The following is a 201-nucleotide window of genomic DNA, read 5'->3' as shown; positions in this document are numbered from 1 at the left end:
ACGCAAGAGCAAGTCAATGCACGCCAGAGCACGCCAGTGCACGCCATAGCACGCCAGTGCACGCCAGAGCAATTCAATTTACGCCAGAGCAAGCCAGTGCACGCCAGAGCACGCAAGTGCACGCCATAGCACGCCAGTGCACGCCAGAGCATTCCAGTGCACGCCAGTGCACGCCAGAGCACGTCAATGCACGCCAGAGCA

The sequence above is a fragment of the Daphnia pulicaria genome, chromosome 6, assembly GCF_021234035.1.
Source record: "Daphnia pulicaria isolate SC F1-1A chromosome 6, SC_F0-13Bv2, whole genome shotgun sequence".
Lineage (NCBI taxonomy): Eukaryota > Metazoa > Arthropoda > Branchiopoda > Diplostraca > Daphniidae > Daphnia > Daphnia pulicaria.
Note: the sequence above shows the minus strand (reverse complement) of the source record.